Source organism: Anas platyrhynchos, chromosome 1 (assembly GCF_047663525.1).
Source record: "Anas platyrhynchos isolate ZD024472 breed Pekin duck chromosome 1, IASCAAS_PekinDuck_T2T, whole genome shotgun sequence".
Taxonomy (NCBI): domain Eukaryota; kingdom Metazoa; phylum Chordata; class Aves; order Anseriformes; family Anatidae; genus Anas; species Anas platyrhynchos.
The window spans coordinates 118,063,327-118,072,225 of NC_092587.1; the positions used below are offsets into that span (position 1 = coordinate 118,063,327).

General features: G+C 40.2%; 1 long non-coding RNA gene across 1 annotated transcript; it reads right to left on the reverse strand.

Moving 5' to 3' along the window:
* Positions 1 to 2,095: 2,095 nt before the first annotated feature.
* Positions 2,096 to 7,854, reverse strand: LOC110353215 (uncharacterized). The gene is made up of 2 exons (XR_011806692.1): positions 7,573 to 7,854; positions 2,096 to 4,339 (listed from the first exon to the last, which is right to left on the reverse strand). It is a non-coding gene; the product is annotated as an uncharacterized lncRNA (long non-coding RNA).
* Positions 7,855 to 8,899: the final 1,045 nt, after the last annotated feature.

Consider the following 8,899-nt stretch of genomic DNA (forward strand, 5'->3'; position numbering starts at 1 on the left):
ACAGATTAAGACAGAGCTCTGAGAAAGAAAAAAGTCTACACAGTGGGAAGCCCCGAATGAGCTGTGGCACACATTACCAGACACCTGAGAAACTAGTGCCATCAAAAGAAGATGCTGCAGCACTAAACCAGTGATGGGCTCAGTGGCTACATTTAAGCCAGTGAGTAAATCAGGAGTGTGCTGAACGCTGGGGGGGGGGGGGGGGGGGGGGACACAGACAGACCTGGTCAGTTTAATTTCTAACACGCTTCCTAACTAGAAGCGTGTTTGAAGAAAAATCTCTCTGCCAGACACTATCTGGACACGATTCACTGAATAATGTAAACCAGTAGGGGTCAGTGAATAGGATACCAGTTCTCACTAACTAGTGGACAAGAGTGAACTAGGTGTGGCTTCCTTTGCTCTCTCTACAGTCTTCTAACAGTACCCTGGTCCCTCAGCACACCACTCCTGCCATAATTTTTGTGTCATTCTGCAAGACACAACTCCACTAAGCTGAAACAGTCCTCACGTTGCAGGTAGTTTAGACTGGAAGAACTACCCTCAAAAATTACTTATATCTTAGGGCCCTGGTACAGCACCTGGGGTCCCATATTAGAGTTGAATGCTATATTTTTGTGGACATGTGTCAGCTTCTGTCACTTGAACTCAGAAACAAAGAATCCATGTAGTTAGTAGCACAACTCCAGCCAATGACTCAGACTCTTACAGCTCTCTGTAAAGGCAAAGCTGGGAATGTAATTATGTTTGATAATTCTTTTTAGGTCATGAACACATTCCTAAACCATAAATCCAGAATATTCTTATGGATGGAATTGCTGAAGAAAATCTACATAAACACTATTAGTTACAGTGAGCTGGGAAAAGCAAGTCAGCATGTTCCACAAAGGCCTCAGGAGCCAGCTATAAAGTACCATTTTCATACAGGTCTGGAAAAAACAAAGCTCATGCCTTGGAATAGTGCCAGACGAACTACTTACCAATCTAGGAATGCATAAAAAGATCCAGAACTTGAAGTTCCAGTACATCAGCTTGATGAAGATCCACCACCTTTACTAGGACTGCAGACTTTCAGTTCAGTTCCTAGTCCTGAATAACTCTGAATAGGCTTTGAGGAGAATGAGAAGAAGGCAGAAAGAAATAAATATATATGGAAAAACACTATAAATTTTAGAAGTGCCACTTTGAGAGAATTCTTTCAAGAGCCTGGAATCTCAGCAGTGGCCAGTGTTCCAATATTCCAACAACGTGGTTAAAAATATTTCCAAAGGAAAGGCAGTAAGGCTGCTCTGTAACGTAAGAGCTTTGTATTTGTCAGGGCAGATGTACAAAGGACAGGTGCCTCTTTCTTCCAGCACAGTTAGCAATAGCAGGGGAAGGTGCAAAGTTGGTACTTCCTCTCACTGTTCAAATATTCAAATCCAATCTTTAATGTTTTGTAAGCAGTGGCCCAGGAAGACAGGCTAAGGTGTAAGGTAAAGTCTGAGAAGCCACTTCCTTGACTACACCCAAAATCCTCAGGGTCCATTTTCTTACTGCCCTATATGTCTCCAGAAAAATTGGGAACTGTTGCAGTTTAACTCCAGCAGGCAGCTCAGCACCACTGAGCCACTCACTCATTCCCCCCACAGTGGGATGGGACGAGGATCAGAAAAGTAAAAGTGTGAGAACTTGTAGCTTGAGATGAGGATACTTTACTAGGTAAAGTAAAAGCTGTACATGCAAGCAAAGGAAAGCAAGGAACTGATTCACTATTAGCAGGCAGATGTTCAGCCACCTCCAGGAAAGCAGGGCTCATCACATAGAATGGTTTATTGAGAAGATAAACATCAACACTTCAAATGTCCCCTCCTCCTTGTTCTGGTTTTATTTTTCAGCACAGTGCCATATGGCACAGGCCTTTGGCCAGTCTGTGTCAGCTTTTCTGGCTGTGTCCCCTCCCAGCTTCTCGTGCACCCTCAGCCTCCTTGCTGGCAGGATAGCACAAAAAGCAGAAGAGTCCTTGATTCAGTGTAATCACTGTTCACCAGCAACTAAACATTCATATGTTATCAAGACTGTTTTCAACATAAATCCAAAACACAGCACCACACCATACAATGAAGAAAATTATCTCTATTCCAGCCAAAAGTAGTACAGGAAACATGTTCATTTTCATGTTGACACAGAAGCCTGGGAAAACAAACTGATTAATTTACTTGAAAAGATGGAAATTTTAACTGCAGAAAAAGATACTCAGAACATTTAGCACTTGATTTATAGCACTTGGAATAATTTTAAAACATACAATAAATAAATAAATAAATAAAAATCACAGAAGCCTGACATTATACCTATGTCTTTATACTGCACTTTTGAAATCCCAATACAGAGAAAAGTCAATCATCCATGCAATGCGTTCAGTGTTCAGGCACTGTATAGCTCCTCTATATTCAGTTCTGAGGAGGAAAGGAAAGGCCTGTGGGGACAGAAACAATCTGTCTTATGCAGTGTTTAAATTTTGGTCTGTATCTCCTTTGCTGTACTGGATAAGTGCCATCATGAGGGAAGACAAGGACAAGAGGAAAAAAGTCATGAAGGATACCACAAAGACATAAGTTCCATTTCAATACAGAAACTCAACTTACTTCTGTAACAACATCTCTTGCATAAATACACAAATGACATTAAAAAATTATTTTAATAATAAAATATATGTCATAGCCGTACTGAAAACTAGATTTCAATTAAGTGAATTGATTTTCCATGCATTATACAATGCCAATTACCATGTAAATACCTGTGAAATAAACTAATGTACAATTTGAGAGTTCTGTGTTTCACAGAGTAAGTCACTCAATGTTTATTAAGTTCAAAAACAAGTTTTGGCTTTTAACATTCACATGTACAGAACAAGCTGAGGAACAGAGGAAGATGTGAGTCCATTTAGAGTCCATTTTGATCTATGGGGCAAGGATTGTCTTCAACTCAAAGACTGTCTTCAGTTTCCAAGAATGAGGATACAGGCAACTACAGACCAGTCAGCCTCACCTCCATCCTTGGAAAGGTGATAGAACATCTCATCGTGAAGGTCATCTCCAAGTATGTGGAGGGTAAGAAGGTGATAAGGAGTAGTCATCACGTATTCACCAAGGGGAAATCATTCTTAACCAATCAGATAGCCTACTATGATGAGATGATTAGCTGGGTAGATGAGGGGAGAGCAGTAATGTGGTCTACCTTGACTTCAGAAAGGCTTTTGACACTGTCCGCCATAACATCCTCATAGACAAGCTCAGGAATTGCAGGCTAGATGAGTGGACGGTGAGGTGAATTGGTAATTGGCTGGATGGCAGAGTTCAGAGGCTTGTACTCAGTGGTGCACTCTAGTTGGAGAGTTGGAGGCCTGTAGCTAGAGGTGTCCCCCAGGGGTCAGTACTGGGTCCAGTGTTGTTCAACCTACTTATCAGTGACCTGGACAATGGAACAGAGTGACCCTCAGCAAGTTTGCTGATAACACAAAGCTGGGAGGAGTGGCTAATACCCCAGAGGGCCATGCTGCCATTCAGAGGGACCTTGGCTGGCTGGAAGGTTGGGCCGAGAGGAGCCTCATGAAGTTCAACAAAGGCAAGTGCAGGGTCCTGCTCTTAGGGAGGAATAACCCCAAGCCCCAGTACAGGCTGGGGGAGAGAGGGGGGACCTGCTGGAGAGCAGCTCTGCAGAGAGACAGCTGGGAGGCCTGGTGGATAGCAGGCTGTTCATGTGTCAGCAGTGTGCCCTTGTGGCCAAGAAGGCCAACAGTATTACCAGCAGATCAAGGGAGGTGATCCTACCCCTCTACTCAGCCCTGGTGAGGCCACACCTGGAGTATTGTGTGCAGTTCTGGGCTCCCCAGTACCAGAGAGACATGGAGCTACTGGAGTGAGTTCAGAGGAGGGCTACGAAGATGATTAGAGGGCTGGAGCACCTGTTGTGTGAGGACAGGCTGAGAGAGCTGGGCCTGTTTAGCCTCGAAAAGAGAAGACTGAGGAGAGACCTCATTAATGCATATAAATATCTGAGTGGAGGGTGTTACAAGGATTAAGCCAATCTGTTTTTAATTGTGCCCAGCAAGAGGATGAGAGACAACAGGCATAAACTGAAGCACAGGAGGTTCCAGCTGAATATGAGGGGACATTTCTTTACTGTGAAGGTGACAGAGCACTGGAACAGGTTGACTGGAGAGGTTGTGGAGTCTTCTTGTCCAGAGATATTCAAAACCCACCTAGATGCCATCCTGTGCAGTGTGCTCTAGGTGATCCTGCTCAGCAGAGGGGTTGGACTAGATGATCTTCAGGGGTCCCTTCCAACCTTGGCCATTCTGTAATTTCAAATAATAAAAGTTATTTCACCTTTTGGCAACATAAGATCTTGACAGAACCTATATTTAAAGAAAACAAATTCCTTGTCTTTTTTTTTTTTTTTCCTATTAAGAAAATGAAGCAAGAGAAAACTTGACCTACTAATTTCTATATTAACAGTTATGCTGAAAACAGAGCAGAACTTTAAGAATACTATGGCAGTGCCTGTTTTATTTCTCCTTAGCAGCTAAGACAAACTGTGTTAAAGTCTTCACTCTGGAAAATGTTATTGAATTGTGCGTCTGTCACTACAATTTCAGAGGGAAAAATAAATAAAAACAAACAAAACAAACGAGCAAAATAAACAACTGCAAAACTTCTATTCTTGGTTGTTATTTTACTGTTTCTACACTGGGACATTTATATATCTCTATCCTGCTTCTTCTCTGTATACAGATATATTTTATTAAATGAGAAAGTACAAGAATTTTAGTAGCCTAACTTTGATTTGCCCTTGAAATCATGCTGCTTTAAAGTAAGGAATCTGTGTGTTTCCACTCTGCCCTAAGTAGTTTTAAAAGAGTGGAAGGCGACAGCAGAAGCTGTTACAATAACTCTCTTAGGAACTGCTTTGTTATAAATGGATTCTGCTATTAATGTTTTTGTCAGATTTATTGCTCTCCTGCAATCCGTCAGCTAAGGAATGCCTTGGATAAGTGTCCTGAGTTTCATTACAGGAACTATACTAGTAAACTGTTTCTAATCTGGCCAAATGTCTGTGAGTTGGCTTAACTGCTTAATCAAGATATTATGCTGTTAAATACCCCAGCAAGTTTGACTTTTTTCTACTTTTGTTTTCCTTTTCTGAAACACTGTAGGCATTCATCATGCCTGAAAAATAAGGTAACTTCAAAAGGCCAAGGCCACATCATAATCACAAATTGAAAATTTATGTTACTACAGATTAAATGTCTCTAAATCATTTGAAGTTGAATAAGAAGCAGTATCTTATAACATTTTTCCTCCTGCCCCCTAGGACAAAATATTGAATAATAAAAAAATAAATCATTTAATTAAGGCTAATCTCTAGGGTACTGGATTGTTTCCATTAGTTGGCCACCTCTACTGACTTCTGCTCATTTGGGGAAATTAATTGAAAGCAATTATGTCTCAGAACTGTTTTGTCTGTTGGTTTTCAGTCAACTCCTGTGCAGGTCTCCCACCTCCTAATGATAATATTTTATCTTGCAATCAGTGTACAAGACATTCTTTATTATTCTGTTCTTCAAGCTGTGTCTGTTAACTTTTTGTAAAATTATAGGTCATCTTAGTAGAATAGGAACAGAGTCTACACATTACATTTCTATACTTTATGTAAGTATACTGTGGATACATAAGCAGAGATATTATTTGGCTGCATTTAATAATTGTTTTGTTGTTGCTGTTTTTTGTTTGTTTGTATGTTTTTAAGTCACCTTGTGAGTGACTGTTTGTGTCTGTATGCATGTTGAAAGGAAGAGTGAAAGTAGTGCAGTTAACATCTATATCTCCAGAAAGGACCCAACACAACATTTGCCATAGTATTTTATGTTTTGGAGAGGGGTACTATCTATACTTTCAATCTGGTCCCTGAAAAATGACACAGGTCTTATTTCTAATTTTAGATAGCATTGGTTATTATTTCTAAATTGCAATTTTATTCTCCTAATTCAATAACACCCTCATCAGTGAGGCATTTTAATATATTTATATATAAACATAGCACCTCCAGTAACTTAGTCCCCAAGGTTCTTGGGAAATAGAATTATTTCCTTGAGGAAGCATTTACACTTTTGACCTACATATATAAACTCAATACTCCAAAACAACATGTAAGTAAATACTTCAAGTTTATATTTGAAAAACTTGTATGCCAAATCTTACCTTGCATTGTAGTAAAGAATTTTTGATTAAAAACAAACAAAACCTTAAAAATATAAGCACAAGATGTCAACAAGATGCTAAAGTGCAGACAGAACAGTATATCTGGCAGCTGAGAACTGTCTCAAATATTTTAACTGTAGTCCCTAAAATTCACTCTTCTTTCATACAATTAACAGAGACCACTATGCTGCAAATAATACCTCAGGTTTAACACAGGAAAAGGATAGATACTCTATCTGAGGCTGCTTTGCTGTAGCCTAGCTGAATATTAATCTAACATATAAATATAAGCTATTATATTTCCTTGTTATACACAATTTCCTCCTCAATACATATCACAGTTTAACCTTTACCTGTTTTTTACAGTATATTTAAGTACAGTGCAATATCAGTACCTTAATCAGGATAATTGCACTGAAGGCATTTGAGTTTAGCTGGAAGTCTGAAGACAAGGGTGTGGAAAAAAAAAGTTAAAAGTCTAAATGTTAAAACAATTACAATAAAACTAATGATTGAAGTTTTCTCAGTCAACTGTGTAGGTATTTTAGTCATTTAATATTATTATTATGTAAATACACGTATTACATTGTCTGAACACTAGACTATTGGACTTACCTAGTCTTTCAAGATATAGTTTGACACTCACTTCCAAAAGAGAAAGATATAAAAATACTGGGTAATGGTGCAAATCAGAGGATCAGTTGGTTCAGTATTCCCCAATGTCACCCTTGAAGTAACTGCACAGGATTGTTTCTGTTAGTATTACCAAAACCCAGTGGACTTGATACAGGCAATTTTTCCTGCCCCCACCTGATTTAAGATTCAGAGAGAAAAGGTTCTTTTCAGGACCTTTTATATGAGAGATGCATATCCTCTTAAGAGTGAACTTGGCAGATGCATCTAATGTACAATGATTGAAGTTAACTATTACAGTGAGAGTAACCAAAGTCTTTGAAGTGTTTGACTTCACACTGAATTGGAGTGCCCAGCTAGCAATAAGGCTGAGGACAAATCACTGAAATAAACACACATGCACACTGCAGGACTGTCTGGTCTTGGACACGTGGCACACCTAGTAGCTGACCCCAGACCCACGTGTCTGCGGCTGGAATTCCCCACAGCCCACTCCCATACTGCACTCCAGAGGTGGCACTGAGCATCCCCTCCCACCTTGCTGCTAGGTTGGCTCCACGTTCAGTGGCACTAATGAACACAGACCTGTACCACAGAGCACACTTGCACTGAAGACAGAAGAGGGCTCTAGTGAGGGGGCATTAGGTGAAGGTGAACTGTGGTGAAGTACCCGTATCAGCCAGACAAGTACACTCACCAGTATCCCCGCTGCGTATCACCAGCACCTCTTAACTGCCTTCCATTTTCCCATTCTTGATCTTCTCTTGTCTACTTTGATCCTTCCCCTAAACTTTGATGACTTCCCCTTAAGTCATCTCATAATAACTTTCACACAATCCCCAAGCACTCTTTAAGCCTTCATCCCATAAATTCTATATCCCTTTAGGCAACAACCTGCTTTAGTTCACATGGTACTCCAGAGATCATGTCTTTCATTGATTCACATTGGTGGGTTTCATACAAGGGCCAATGGCCCAGTCTTCATCCTCTGGTAGTTTTAGGAGCAGCTGATTCTGTGTTCTGCAATTTTCACTGATTAGATTTTCACAGGTGAGGTTACTAGATCTTCCTGTTGCCCTGATGCTTCTAGGGTCTCTGTGATCTGCGTGGCTTTTCATCAAATAACCTAGTGGTTATGCTCCTTGCGTAGTTTTCTTCACCTTTCCTTCATCATTGGGGAAAATGGTGGAAGCAGTCTTATACCACAGTTAAACATTTGCACTTCCTGATTTCACCCATGTTTTTTAATCAGGGCTATATTTTCTTAGTCATCCTATGGAGTCACCAGAAGGAGATATCTTCAGAAGAAGCCTTCAGACTATTTAAGCATGAAGATGGTCCTTCACTTATGTGATATTCATGCTCTGCTTTCTGTAGTTGTGATGGTTTTACTGTGCTAGGCAGCTAAACACCACAACTGCTCTCTCACTCCCCTTCATTAGATGAGGAGGGGAAAAAGTAAAGTAAAGAACAACTCACGGGTTGAGATAAGGATATTTTAATTAAATGGAAAATAATAATAATAATTATTATTATTATTAAGGAAATATTATTATTAACTAAACAAATTAACTAAAGGGAAAAAAAAATGAAAGGGGAAAATGGAGGGGGAAAGAGAAAAAAAGAAAAAAAAAGTAAAGGCTATGTGAAAGTACAGAGGAAAGAAATTACTCTCTACATCCCACAAATGAGCAATGCTTGACCACGTCCTTGAAGCAGGGCCTCAACATATGTAGCTGGTGTTCGGGAGGAGGACAGATGTTTTCACAATGAGAGCCCACCCCTTCCCTCTTCTTCTTTTTTCCACCTTTTATTGCTGAGTGTGACATCATATGGTATAGAATATCCCTTTAGTTGGTTTAGGTCAGCTGCTCTGGTGATGTTTCTTTTCTCACTTTTTTGCCCACCCCCTAGGAGGGTTAGAGAGAGTCCTGATGTTGTGCCAGCACTGCTCAGCAGCAGACACAACACTGGTGTGATAACACTGCTCTTCTAGCTATAAGTGCAGAGCACAGCACTGTATG